Source organism: Bombina bombina, chromosome 3, assembly GCF_027579735.1.
Source record: "Bombina bombina isolate aBomBom1 chromosome 3, aBomBom1.pri, whole genome shotgun sequence".
Lineage (NCBI taxonomy): Eukaryota > Metazoa > Chordata > Amphibia > Anura > Bombinatoridae > Bombina > Bombina bombina.
In genome coordinates this window covers 287,878,003-287,891,590 of record NC_069501.1, presented here as the reverse complement: position 1 = coordinate 287,891,590, position 13,588 = coordinate 287,878,003, and the positions used below count along the sequence as shown (strand labels likewise).

The 13,588-nt window shown below is 42.1% G+C and overlaps 1 protein-coding gene across 1 annotated transcript in view; it reads right to left on the bottom strand.

Annotated features, from left to right (window-relative positions):
• Positions 1–2,023, bottom strand: part of CARD18 (caspase recruitment domain family member 18) — a 46,653-nt gene extending 44,630 nt beyond the window's left edge. Inside the window, exon 1 of the mRNA XM_053706346.1 lies at positions 1,780–2,023. The gene's annotated coding sequence lies outside the window, so the exon portion shown is untranslated. The remainder of the gene's footprint in view (positions 1–1,779) is intronic.
• Between the last annotated feature and the right edge of the window lie 11,565 nt (positions 2,024–13,588).

Genomic DNA, 13,588 nt, shown 5'->3' with positions numbered 1-13,588 from the left:
TCTTAGGGACTGCCCAAGGTCCACCTGGCTCAACCACAACACAACCAGACCCTGCCGGCAGCACACCCACTGAACCCCCCCATAGAAGTCTATTATGTGAGGCATGTGCAGATATTGGTGTGCCATAGACTATTGCTCGAACTATAAAAAATAACTTTGGATTTCCACTGAATAATAATCAAAATGTCATTGTTATAATGTGTCGCACCACTCAACTACAGGGAAATGGTTCTTAGTTGCAACCCCGTCTATTTATTTGTGAGCACATTTTAATAAACTAATTAAGAAATGTGCTCACTATTAAAGAAAATGTACACACCATTTGTACATTTGTGGGCATGAATGCTAAATTGTGCCCACAATTTAATAAAAAAATATATATGGACAAAAGTAGACAATAAGGGCCATATTTGCGCTCCACTCATAATATCAGTGTGTTCGCATTGCATGGAAGCTTTGTGCTCACAAGAGTGTGCTTCCATAGGCTCCAATGGGAGCCTGGTTCTGATGCCGTCATACACGGCACAGAACCTAGCGCAGCGAAGGGGGTAAGTGACGCAGCGATGGGCAGCAAATTTAAAATATATATGTATATAAGCATAAACATATTTTTTTTGCAGTTTTAACACAGTCCCCATGGACTGTAAAGGCACTTTTAAATGCTATTTTTTCCAACAACCGCACACTTAAACCCCTTATAACTGCTTCGTGTAGTTATTTTTTAATAAAATAAAGACGCTACTATTTTTTTTATTAAGGCACACTACACTGTATTTTGTGGGCAATTGGGGACATTTTTTAAATTAACCAGAGGTCTGACCTCTGGTTAATTTTCAGAGCTCTAATTGCTACCGCGAGCTTGTGGTAGCATTAACCAGCCACTTGTAATGGCTGGTTATTTAACATGCACTTGTAAACGGCCCGAATTTGCCTGTTTACGGGCACACCTTAAATTAGCGCTCCACTTGTAATCTAGCCCTAAATATTGAGAGCGTGGGATAAAAGAAAAAAAAGGAAAGAGAGAAAGAGAAGAGAACACTGCTTTGTACAGAGCTGCAAAACGTCATTCTAGTGTAGTAAATCCATATATAGTTTTTTGTTTGATTACTGTGGTTCTCCCCCATACAGCAACATTTCAACAATATATTATTTTTTTTATGCCTGGCTTCCTTTCTCCTCACATATAGCATTCCCACTTTCAGCCTTGCTTTGTAAAAACAGTGGCTCTGGTTTTCCCAACACCCTTCTATTAGTAATGGAGGCAGAGGCAGCATTAACCAGGGACATTGTGCTAAAAATAAAAATCTCTTTTACATCTAAAAGAGAATATTTCAAAATGTATTACAGTGTTTTTTTATATAGATGTTCCTGCGCAAAACAAACCATATTTTCTATTAGAGTTGTCCCTATCAGGTAAGTAACAGATACCTAGGTATTCAATTTGCACAAAAACATGAACTTCATTTTAGTTTCACTTTAAATGTAAACATAATTTACTTCCCCTTGATTGTTTTACTGCTGTTTGATCTAAAAGTTTGAGTAATGTGTTCCTTTACTTATTTTTACTGCTGTCTTTTCTATAGCATTTACTTAAATCAGCTCTTTATACTACAGTGATTAACTGCCACACAGACATCCCCTCTCTATCTTACCACATCCTAGTATTTTATAAATGGTCTTTCCATACTCTTCTCTCTTTGCTTCAAGGTATAGATATCTCATTTTTAAAAGATTTTACAAGTATAATTGTTTAGAAATGATACAAGATATGTTACATACCTGTAATGGGCTTGAGAAAAGTGAAAACAAACTTTTCCAGTTTCTGCTTTCTGGTAAGTTAACGCCTCAAGTTTCATTCAGTTCACTTCCTATTTCCTGATCTTTCAAGAGTCGGTTTTTCAAAAAGACTTTTTACTTTATTGAGCTGCTCATGGATATAACAGCTTAATAATTACCCTACAAGGCTGCAGTGACCTACTCTTGTAAAAGGAAGGATGGAATGTATTTTTTTCCAGCCCTATGGTTGCTGAATACATTTTGTAAATACTGTTGCTCACAAAAAACATATATATATATATGTATGAACTTACCTAGTGGGAAATAATAGTAATGCACAACTTCTTCATCACAACAATTTGCTGACAGCAAATGTAGTTAAATGCTGACTGTTGTAGCTAGTTGACACTTTGCCTGTTATATTCATAAAATATGTAGTAATAATAGTAACAAGTATCTTTATATTTGCAGTTTTGTAAAGCAGTGGTTCTTGGTGACACCCCTGACATATTTCTGTAAGTCATGTGACATACCCAGTGCTTTTTTTTTCCTTTTCTTTTTTAAAGAAAAGTAAATTTATGCTTACCTGATAAATTAATTTCTTTTACGATATGACGAGTCCACGGATTTCATCCTTACTTGTGGGATATTAACCTCCTGCTAACAGGAAGTGGCAAAGAGCACCACAGCAGAGCTGTATATATAGCCCCTCCCTTCCCCTCCACCTCCAGTCATTCGGGAGAAGGTTATAGGAAGAGAAAAGGAAAGGCTAAAATGGTGCAGAGGTGACTGAAGTTTTCAAAAAATAAAATAAATCTGTCTTAAAAAAAACAGGGTGGGCCGTGGACTCGTCATTTCGTAAAAGAAATTAATTTATCAGGTAAGCATAAATTTACTTTTCTTTTACAAAGATATGACAAGTCCACGGATTTCATCCTTACTTGTGGGAAACCAATACCAAAGCAATAGGAAATGGATGAAAGGGAGGGACAAGACAGGAACCTAAACGGAAGGCACCACTGCTTGAAGAACCTTTCTCCCAAAGATAGCCTCAGAAGAAGCAAAAGTATCAAATTTGTAAAATTTGGAAAAAGTGTGAAGGGACGACCAAGTCGCAGCCTTACAAATCTGTTCAACAGATGCATCGTTTTTAAAAGCCCATGTGGAAGCCACAGCCCTAGTAGAATGAGCCGTAATTCTTTCAGGAGGCTGCTGTCCAGCAGTCTCATATGCCAGGCGGATGATACTTCTCAGCCAAAAAGAAAGAGAGGTAGCCGTAGCTTTCTGACCCCTACGCTTTCCAGAATAAACAATGAATAATGAAGATGACTGACGGAAATCCTTAGTTGCCTGTAAGTAAAACTTTAAGGCACGGACCACGTCCAAGTTATGTAACACGCTCATTCTTAGAAGAAGGATTAGGACACAAGGAAGGAACAACAATTTCCTGATTAATATTCTTATTCGAAACAACCTTAGGAAGAAAACCAGGTTTGGTACGTAAAACCACCGTATCAGAATGAAATATGAGATAAGGCGAATCACACTGTAACGCTGAAAGCTCAGAAACTCTTCGAGCAGAAGAAATAGCAACCAAAAACAGAACTTTCCAAGATAACAGTTTAATATATATGGAATGCATAGGTTCAAACGGAACCCCTTGAAGAACTCGAAGAACTAAATTCAAACTCCAGGGAGGAGTAATAGGGCTAAATACAGGCTTAATTCTAGATAGAGCCTGACAAAAAGACTGAACATCTGGTACATTTGCCAAACGTTTGTGAAACAGAATTGACAAAGCTGAAATTTGTCCCTTTAAGGAACTCGCTGATAACCCTTTCTCCAATCCTTCTTGGAGAAAAGACAGAATCCTAGGAATCCTAACCTTACTCCATGAGTAACCCTTGGATTCACACCAAAAAAGTAAATTTATGCTTACCTGATAAATTAATTTCTTCTATGGTACGACGAGTCCACGGATTCATCCTTTACTTGTGGGATATTATCCTCCTGCTAACAGGAAGTGGCAAAGAGCACTACAGCAGAGCTGTCTATATAGATCCTCCCTTAGCTTCACCCCCCAGTCATTCGACCAAAGGTACAGGAAGAAAATGGAGAAACTAAAAGGTGCAGAGGTGACTGAAGTTTAAAATCAAAAATATAATCGGTCTTAAAATGACAGGGCGGGCCGTGGACTCGTCGTACCATAGAAGAAATTAATTTATCAGGTAAGCATAAATTTACTTTTTTGGTGTGAATCCAAGGGTTACTCATGGAGTAAGGTTAGGATTCCTAGGATTCTGTCTTTTCTCCAAGAAGGATTGGATATAAGGTACGACGAGTCCACGGATTCATCCTTTACTTGTGGGATACAATACCAAAGCTACAGGACACGGATGAACGGGAGGGACAAGACAGATAATTAAACAGAAGGCACCACTGCTTGAAGAACTTTTCTCCCAAAAATAGCCTCAGAAGAAGCAAAAGTATCAAATTTGGAAAATTTGGAAAAGGTATGAAGCGAAGACCAAGTCGCAGCCTTACAAATCTGTTCAACAGAAGCATCATTTTTAAAAGCCCATGTGGAAGCCACCGCTCTAGTAGAGTGAGCTGTAATCCTTTCAGGAGGCTGCTGTCCAGCAGTCTCGTATGCCAAACGGATGATACTTTTCAGGCAAAAAGAAAGAGAGGTAGCCGAAGCTTTTTGACCTCTACGTTTTCCAGAATAGACAACAAACAAAGAAGATGTTTGACGGAAATCCTTGGTTGCTTGCAAGTAAAACTTCAAAGCATGAACCACGTCCAAGTTGTGCAACAGACGCTCCTTCTTAGAGGAAGGATTAGGACACAAAGAAGGAACAACAATTTCCTGTTTGAAATTCCTATTAGTAACAACCTTAGGAAGGAATCCAGGTTTGGTACGCAAAACCACCTTATCAGCATGGAAAACAAGATAAGGCGAGTCGCATTGCAATGCAGATAGTTAAGAAACTCTTCGAGCCAAAGAGATAGCAACTAAAAACAGAACTTTCCAAGATAGAAGCTTAATATCTATGGAATGCAAAGGTTCAAACGGAACCCCTTGAAGAACTTTAAGAACTAAATTCAAACTCCATGGCGGAGCAACAGGCTTAAACACAGGCTTGATTCTAACTAAAGCCTGACAGAACGACTGAACGTCTGGAACATCTGCCAGACGCTTGTGCAGTAAAATTGATAAAGCAGATATCTGTCCCTTTAAGGAACTAGCTGATAGCCCCTTCTCCAATCCTTCTTGGAGAAAGGACAAAATCCTAGGAATCCTAATCTTACTCCATGAGTAGCCTTTGGATTCGCACCAATAAAGATATTTATGCCATATCTTATGATAAATTTTCCTAGTGACAGGCTTTCGAGCCTGAATCAAGGTATCTATGACCCACTCAGAGAAACCCCGCTTGGATAAAATCAAGCGTTCAATCTCCAGGCAGTCAGCCGCAGAGAAACTAGATTTGGATGCTGGAACGGACCTTGAATCAGAAGATCCTGTCTCAGTGGCAGAGTCCATGGTGGAAGAGATGACATGCCCACCAGGTCTGCATACCAAGTCCTGCGTGGCCACGCAGGTGCTATCAAAATCACCAAAGCTCTCTCCTGTTTGATTCTGGCAATCAAACGAGGAAGGAGAGGAAATGGTGGAAACACATAAGCCAGGTTGAACGACCAGGGTACTGCTAGAGCATCTATCAGTAATGCCTGAGGATCCCTTGACCTGGACCCGTAACAAGGAAGTTTGGCGTTCTGACGAGACGCCATCCAATCCAATTCTGGTGTGCCCCATTGCTGAATCAATTGTGCAAACACCTCCGGATGGAGTTCCCACTCCCCCGGATGAAAAGTCTGATGACTTAGAAAATCCGCTTCCCAGTTCTCCACTCCTGGGATATAGATTGCTGATAGATGGCAAGAGTGAGTCTCTGCCCATCAAATTATTTTGGTAACCTCTATCATCGCTAGAGAACTCTTTGTTCCCCCCTGATGATTGATATATGCTACAGTCGTGATATTGTCCGACTGGAATCTTATGAATCTAGCCGAAGCCAGCTGAGGCCACGCCTGAAGCGCATTGACTATCGCTCTCAGTTCTAGAATATTTATCGGGAGGAGAGCCTCCTCCTGAGTCCACAAACCCTGTTCTTTCAGGGAATTCCAGACTGCACCCCAGCCCAATAGGCTGGCGTCCGTCGTCACTATGACCCATGCTGGCCTGCGGAAACACATTCCCTGGGACAGATGATCATGTGACAACCACCAAAGAAGAGAGTCTCTGGTCTCTTGATCCAGATTTATCTGAGGAGATAAATTTGCATAATCCCCATTCCACTGTTTGAGCATGCATAGTTGCAGTGGTCTGAGATGCAAGTGAGCAAATGGAACTATGTCCATTGCCGCTACCATTAGTCCGATTACCTCCATACACTGAGCCACTGATGGCCGAGGAATGGAATGAAGAGCTCGGCAGGTGGTTAAAATCTTTGAATTTATCAGAGTTCCCAGGAATGGAACTCTTGTGAGAGGGATAAGTGAACTCTTTTTTTACGTTCACCTTCCACCCGTGAGATCTTAGAAAAGCCAACACGATGTCCGTGTGAGATTTGGCTAGTTGGTAAGACAACGCCTGAATTAAGATATCATCCAGATAAGGCGCCACTGCTATGCCCCGCGGCCTTAGAACCGCCAGAAGGGACCCTAGCACCTTTGTGAAAATTCTGGGAGCTGTGGCCAACCCGAAGGGAAGAACCACAAACTGGTAATGCTTGTCCAGAAAGGCGAACCTGAGGAACTGGGGATGATCTTTGTGGATAGGGATGTGTAGATACGCATCCTTTAAGTCCACGGTGGTCATATATTGACCCTCCTGGATCATTGGTAAAATAGTCCGAATGGTCTCCATCTTGAAGGATGGGACTCTGAGGAATTTGTTTAGGATCTTGAGATCTAAAATTGGTCTGAAGGTTCCCTCTTTTTTGGGAACCACAAACAGATTGGAGTAGAACCCCTGCCCCTGTTCTGTTTTCGGAACTGGGCAGATCACTCCCATGGTATATAGGTCTTCTACACAGCGTAAGAACGCCTCTCTTTTTGTCTGGTTTACAGACAATTGAGAAAGATGGAATCTCCGCCTTGGAGGAGAATCTTTGAAATCTAGAAAATACCCCTGGGTTACAATTTCTAAAGCCCAGGAGTCCTGAACGTCTCTTGCCCAAGCCTGAGCAAAGTGAGAAAGTCTGCCCCCTACTAGATCCGGTCCCGGATCGGGGGTTACCCCTTCATGCTGTCTTGGTGGCAGCAGCGGGCTTCTTGGCCTGTTTACCTTTGTTCCAAGTCGGGTTAGGTCTCCAGACTGAGTTGGATTGAGCAAAATTCCCCTCTTGCTTTGCAGCAGGGGAGGAGGTAGAGGGACCACCTTTGAAGTTTCGAAAGGAACGAAAATTATTTTGTTTGGTCCTCATCTTATTTGTCTTATCCTGAGGAAGGGCATGGCCTTTCCCTCCAGTGATCTCTGAAATGATCTCTTTCAGTTAAGGCCCGAATAGGGTCTTACCCTTGAAAGGGATGGCTAAAAGCTTAGATTTTGATGATACATCAGCAGACCAGGACTTAAGTCATAATGCTCTACGCGCTAAAATGGCAAAACCTCAATTCTTTGCCGCTAATTTAGCCAGTTGAAAAGCGGCATCTGTAATGAAAGAATTAGCTAGCTTGAGAGCCCTAATTCTATCCAGAATATCATCTAATGGGGTCTCAACCTGAAGAGCCTCCTCCAGAGCCTCGAACCAAAAAGCAGCTGCAGTAGTTACGGGAACAATGCACGCTATAGGTTGGAGAAGAATACCCTGATGAACAAATATTTTCTTTAGGAGACCCTCTAATTTTTTATCCATAGGATCTTTGAAAGCACAACTGTCGTCAATAGGTATAGTTGTACGCTTAGCCAGGGTAGAAATAGCTCCCTCCACCTTAGGGACTGTCTGCCACGAGTCCTGCATGGTGTCTGATATGGGAAACATTTTCTTAAAAGTAGGAGGGGGAGCGAACGGAATACCTGGTCTATCCCACTCCCTAGTAACAATGTCCGAAATCCTCTTAGGGACCGGAAAAACATCAGTGTAAGTAGGAACCTCTAGAAATCTGTCCATTTTACACAATTTCTCTGGAACTACAATAGGGTCACAATCATCCAGAGTCGCTAAAACCTCCCTGAGCAATAAGCGGAGGTGTTCTAGTTTAAATTTAAAAGCCATCATATCTGAGTCTGTATGAGGGAACATCTTTCCTGAATCAGAAATCTCTCCCTCAGACAGAAAATCCCTCACCCCCAACTCAGAACATTGTGAGGGTGCATCGGATATGGCTAATAAAGCGTCAGAGGGCTCAGCATTTGTTCTCACACCAGACCTACTGCGCTTCCCCTGCAACCCAGGCAGCTTAGATAAAACCTCTTTGAGGGTAGTATTCATAACTGCGGCCATATCTTGCAGGGTGAAAGAATTAGACGCACTAGAAGTACTTGGCGTCGCTTGTGCAGGCATTAATGGTTGTGACACTTGGGGAGAATTAGATGGCATAACCTGATTCCCTTCTGACTGAGAATCATCCTGCGACATACTTTTAGTAGCTAAAATATGTTCTTTGCAATTTATTGACCTATCAGTGCATGAGGGACACATTCTAAGTGGGGGTTCCACAATGGCTTCTAAACATATTGAACAATGACTTTCCTCAATGTCAGCCATGTTGAACAGGCTAGTAATGACTACAAACAAGCATGAAAACACTTTATTTAGTGAAAAAAAACAGCAATCTTAAAAAACGGTACTGCGCCTTTAAGAGAAAAAAAGCATACACGTTCTGCAAAACTGCTTTAAAATGCACCAAATTTTTCAAAATTTTGATAGCAGACTCAATATGTGTAGTTAATGTTGCCCCACAAGAGAATTTAACATTTAACCCTTTATTGTGCAAACCGGATTGAATTAAGGCCTAAATCCGGAAAAAACACCCCCAGCACCTTGCCACAGCCCTGCTGTGGCGCCTACCAGCCATCAGGGGTTGTAAATATGGGGTTAAAGCTTTGATTTGGCCCAAAACATCCACAAGGGCCCTCAGGAGTTGGAGTTCGCTGCTTGCTGCGTGAAAACAACTGCGCATCTGTGGCGCGAAAACAGGCCCCGCCCATCTCACTCGATGTCTCTACAGCCTCAAAGAACCACACCAGAGTGGCTTTAACTAGCCATGTGGGTTCTGAGACCCAAAAAATAAGCCAAGTGTACCCTCAATAAAGTTGCCCAAAAAACGTTATTGCCCACAAAACGTTAACAGCACTCCCAGTTCAGAAAACGTTTGCCCACAAACATTCAAAACTCAGTGTCAACCATTTTTTAATTAGCCCCTTATGCAAGCTTAGTAATGCCTTTCTATAGCTCTTAGGATTACTACTTACCCTCATGGGGATACTGTCAGCCTTTCTGAAATACACAGTCTCTCCAGAAAAAATGACTGAACATACCTCACTGCTATATAGCATGAAAACGTTCCTCACACTGAAGTTTCCTGTACTCCTCAGCCTCTGTGGGAACAGCACTGGATCTTAGTTACAAATGCTAAGATCATCATCCTCCAGGCTGAAGTCTTCATCCATCTGCTGCCTGAGAGTAAATAGTACACACCGGTACCATTTAAAACAAAAAACTCTTGCTTGAAGAAATTAAAAACTAATATTTTATCACCTCTTTCACTTTACCCTTCCTAGTACTTAAAGTAGGCAAGGAGAAGGGAGGAGCTATATAGACAGCTCTGCTGTGGTGCTCTTTGCCACTTCCTGTTAGCAGGAGGATAATATCCCACAAGTAAAGGATGAATCCGTGGACTCGTACCTTATAGAAGAAAAGATATTTACGCCATATCTTATGATAGATTTTTCTAGTGACAGACTTTCTAGCCTGTATCAAAGTATTGATAACCGAATCAGAGAATCCTCGCTTAGATAAAATCAAGCGTTCAATCTCCACGCAGTCAGCTGCAGAAAAATTTGATTTGGATGCTGGAAAGGCCCTTGAATGAGAAGGTCCTGTCTCAATGGGAGTTTCCATGGTGGCAGAGAGGACATGTCCACTAGATCCGCATACCAAGTCCTGCATGGCCACGCAGGCGCTGTCAGGATCACTGAAGCTCTCTCCTGTTTGATTCGAGCAATCACGCGTGGGAGGAGAGGAAACGGCGGAAACTCATAAGCTAGGCTGAACAACCAAGGTACTGCCAAGGCATCTATCAGTTCGGCCTGAGGATCCCTTGACCGGGATCCGTATCTTGGAAGCTTGGCATTCTGTCGAGATGCCATCAAATCCAATTCCGGTCTGCCCCATCTGAGAATCAATAAGGCAAATACCTCCGGGTGAAGTTCCCACTCCCCCGGATGAAAATTCTGTCGACTTAGAAAATCTGCTTCCCAGTTCTCTGCTCCTGGGATGTAGATCGCTGACAGATGACAAGAGTGGGCCTCCGCCCAACTGATTATCTTGGATACCTCTATCATCGCTAAGGAACTCCTTGTTTCCCTCTGATGATTGACATATGCCACAGACGTTATGTTGTCCGACTGGAATCTGATGAATTTGGCCGAAGCCAACTGAGGCCATGCCTGAAGTGCATTGAATATTGCTCTCAGTTCCAGAATATTGATTGGAAGTAGAGACTCCACTTGAGTCCAAACACCCTGAGCCTTCAGGGAGTTCCAAACTGCACCCCAGCCCAGAAGGCTGGCATCTGTTGTCACTATCACCCACGAGGGTCTGCGGAAACAAGTCCCTTGGGACAGATGATCCGGCGACAACCACCAAAGAAGAGAGTTTCTGGTCTCTTGATCCAGATTTATCTGAGGAGATAAATCCGCATAATCCCCATTCCACTGTCCGAGCATGCACAGTTGCAGTGGTCTGAGATGAAAGCGAGCAAACGGAACGATGTCCATTGCCGCTACCATTAATCCAATTACCTCCATACACTGAGCCACTGATGGCCGAGGAATGGACTGAAGTGCTCGGCAAGTATTTAGAATCTTTGATTTTCTGACCTCCGTCAGAAATATTTTCATGGCTTCCGAGTATATCAGAGTTCCCAAGAAAGGAACCCTTGTCTGTGGGACAAGTGAACTCTTCTCTATGTTCACCTTCCAGCCGTGAGTTCTCAGAAAAGACAACACTGTGTCCGTGTGAGATTTTGTCAGATGATATGTTGACGCCTGAATCAGAATATCGTCCAGATAAGGTGCCACCGCTATTCCTCGCGGTCTGAGAACCGCAAAAAGAGACCCTAGAACTTTTGTAAAGATTCTGGGTGCTGTGGCCAACCCGAAAGGAAGAGCCACAAACTGATAATGTTTGTCCAAGAAGGCAAACCTTAGAAACCGATGATGATCCTTGTGGAATATGAAGGTAAGCATCCTTCAAATCCACGGTAGTCATATATTGACCCTCCTGGATCATTGGTAAAATTGTTCTTATTGTCTCCATCTTGAATGATGGAACTCTTAGAAATTTGTTTAGACACTTGAGATCTAAGATGGGTCTGAACGTTCCCTCTTTTTTGAGAACCACAAATAGGTTTGAGTAAAACCCCTGTCCCTGTTCCAATTTTGGAACTGGACAAATTACTCCAATGGTAGAAAGGTATTTTACACAGCGTAAGAATGCCTCTCTTTTTATCTGGTTTGCAAATAACTTTGAAAGATGAAAACTCCCTCTTGGGAGAAAGTCCTTGAATTCCAATTGATAACCGTGGGTCACTATTTCTAGTGCCCAGGGATCCTGAACATCTCTTGCCCAAGCCTGAGCAAAGAGAGAAAGAGTCTGCCCCCTACTAGATCCAGTCCCGGATCAGGGGCCGCCGCTTCATGCTGTCTTAGGAGCAGCAGCAGGCTTTTTGGATTGTTTACCCTTATTCCAGTTCTGATTAGGTCTCCAAACTGACTTAGATTGGGTAAAATTTCCTTCCTGCTTTAAGGAAAAAGAAGAAGCAGGGGGTCCTCCTTTAAAGTTCCGAAAGGAACGAAAATTATTCTGTTTACCCCTCATTTTAACTTATCCTGAGGTAGGGCATGGCCTTTACCTCCTGTAATATCAGAAATGATTTCCTTCAATTCTGGCCCAAAAAGGGTCTTACCTTTAAAAGGAATAGCTAAAAGCTTATGTTTTGATGACACATCAGCAGACCAAGATGGGTATAGTAGTACGCTTAGCTAGGGTAGATATAGCTCCCTCTACCTTAGGGACCGTTTGCCATGAGTCCCGAATGGTATCTGATATGGGAAACATTTTCTTAAAATTAGGAGGGGGAGAAAATGTTATACCTGGTCTATCCCATTCCTTTCTAATAATTTCCGAAATTCTCTTAGGAACCGGAAAAACATCAGTGTAAGAAGGTACTTCCAAATATTTATCCATTTTACACAATTTCTCTGGAGGAATCACAATAGGGTCACAATCATCCAGAGTCGCTAAAACCTCCCTAAGTATCAGGCGGAGGTGTTCAAGCTTAAATTTAAATGACATAGCATCCGAATCTGTCTGAGGCAAAACATTCCCTGAATCAGAAATTTCACCCTCAGTCAGTAATTCCCTGATCCCTAACTCAGAGCACTGTGAGGGAAGATCGGAAATAGCTAATAAAGCATCAGAGGATTCAGTATTTACATTAATACCTGACCTTCTGCGTTTACCCTGCAACACTGGTAATTTAGACAATACCTCTGTAAGGGTAGTTGACATAACTGCAGCCATCTCCTGCAGAGTAAAGGAATTAGCCGCACTAGAAGTACTTGGCGTCACTTGTGTGGGCATTAAAGGTTGTGACACTTGGGGAGAATTGGATGGCATATCCTGATTCTCTTCAGACTGAGAATCATCCTTAGGCACACTTTCTTTATTTAAAATATGCTTTTTATATTGTAAGGCCCTTTCAGTACAAGAGTTACACAATGTAAGAGGGGGTTGCACAATAGCTTCTAAACACATAGAACAATGAGAATCCTCAATGTCAGACATGTTGAACAGACTAGTAATACCACAAAAGTCGTTTAAACACTTATTTATTGCATAAAATAAACATTTGAAAAAACGTTTACTGTGCCTTTAAGAAAAGAAAAAGTGAACAATTTTTCCAAAATGCTCAATTAACGTTAAATTATCTCCAAATTTAACTTAAGATCGTTGGTTATTCCAAAAATTACTGCACCCAGAAGCAAGGGCAGAAATAAGGCTTTAAAGTACTTATATCAACAACTAGTCAAAAGATAGAAAGAAAATACCCTCTGCACCTCTGTGGTGCCTACCTGCCCCCAGGGTACTTCGAAACAAGTTTCCAACCCTTCAGACCAGCTACACAGTCCAGGAGCCACCGGAGTTACTGCTTGCTGCTGCTTAGCCTGAAGGAAGTGCGCATCTAAGCACGCAAAAATAAGCCCCGTCCCTTAAGGTCCCTTAAGGTCAATGCCGGAGTAGGCCCAAACACAACCGCATGGGAATGCGGTTTTGCACCAAAGTTAATGTACACACAGTATACAACCCCTCAAACATAAAACAAACAAGTTTAAATGCCAAAAATAAAAAACATAATACATCGTTTTTTCATTATCTCCCATGTCACATTGCCCAAATAAAGTCAACCAATAATAAATATAATATAAGGACTCCAGTAATACCCCTCTTATAAAATAGGATTACTGCTTACCCCATTCCCATACAGGGAAATAATGCCAGCCAGTTCTGATACACCA